We start from the raw sequence: 1,508 nt of genomic DNA, 5'->3' as shown, positions 1-1,508 counted from the left end.
TAACCCCACATTCCATTATTCTTTCCTCCTTTTCTTTTTTCTTTTGTAGGATTTTGAACCATGACGGACAATTTCATAGCTCTACCACCACCTCCGACCCATGCGAAGCTTTTGGCCATGAACGCTGCTTTACAAGTAGAAGTTCAAAAGATGGCCAAACTGCTGGCAGCTAAGACAAATAACGACAAGGAGAAGAGGAGCGCAAAAATGTTAGCGATGAAAACCCTAACGAAAAATGTCACTGTGAATCAAACATGAAGATGGGAGGGACATCTCACAAGACAGGAAAGAAGTGAACAACCCCAAAGTACATGTCACTAAGTTCGAATCCATAATGGTTTTAAACGGTGCTTCTAACCCTATCTTATGTCGATCTTTTCCTATCTTTTTGGACGGAACTGATTTACTTTGGTTTTCAAATTTGTCTGCAGGTTCAATTTCAAGCTTCAAAGAGTTTGCCGATTTATTTGTAAACAACTTTGCAGCATCTAAAATTTATATACGAGACTCAGATTACCTCAGCACAATTAAGCAGGGACAACATGAAAGCTTAAATGATTATATGACGAGGTTTGCAAAGGCAGCGATGGAAATTCTCAACCTTAACCCCGAAGTCTATTTACACGCTTTGAAAAGGGGGCTTCATCCGAAAAAGTTTCAAGAAGCAATAGTAATAGCAAAGTTCAAAACACTGGCCGAATTTAGAGATAAGGCAATATGACAAATTGAGATTGAAGAACTACGAGAAGCAAGGAGAGCAAAAATACCACCACCATGCAAGGAGGATGATAAGCAAAACAGAACAAGCCATATCCGAGACGGCAAAAGACCTTTCAAATTGACACCAAAATTCGATTGCTACACACAGTTCAATAAGAAAGAAAGGATATAATAGAGAAAATCTTACACGCTAAAATCATCAAACCCTCCCAGCAAGGCAAGAACCTATCAGGACCAAAAATACGTCGATAGAAGCAAGCAATGTGTTTTTCACCAAAAATTTGGATACACAACAGATGAATGTGTGATAGCAAATGACCTCTTAAAAAGATTGGCGCGACAAGGATTGCTAGACAAATATGTCACTGGCCGAATCCAAAGAAAGACAACAAACCCCCAACAACAGAAGAACACCTGAACCTATCTTCAGCTTCAAAAAACAACACGAGATGGCCTACCCAAAATCAACCCCCCACAACAAGAAAAGTCATTAATTGCATCTCAAGAGGATTTGCATGACAAGGAATTACCAGTTCGGCCAGAAAAAGAAGTTACAAGAACCATGCTAACTCTGACAGGGGATGATACAAAAAAAAATCATTCTCTCTTGGCTCTTAGTGGTTAATTTCTTGAATATTTTCTTAGAGATAATACTGCCTTGAGCGTCAGAAATTTTTTTTGCAAATTCCCCACTTGGGTCATACGTCTGAAGAACTCGTAACACGGAACTCAAAAATAAGGAGATTTCCTAGCGCCTACAAGTTATACCTCGGGAACAATTTCTAGCC

This window comes from Arachis ipaensis, chromosome B04, assembly GCF_000816755.2.
Source record: "Arachis ipaensis cultivar K30076 chromosome B04, Araip1.1, whole genome shotgun sequence".
Taxonomy (NCBI): Eukaryota; Viridiplantae; Streptophyta; class Magnoliopsida; order Fabales; family Fabaceae; genus Arachis; species Arachis ipaensis.
The sequence above is the reverse complement of the archived record's forward strand: the minus strand, read 5'-3'. Positions refer to the sequence as shown.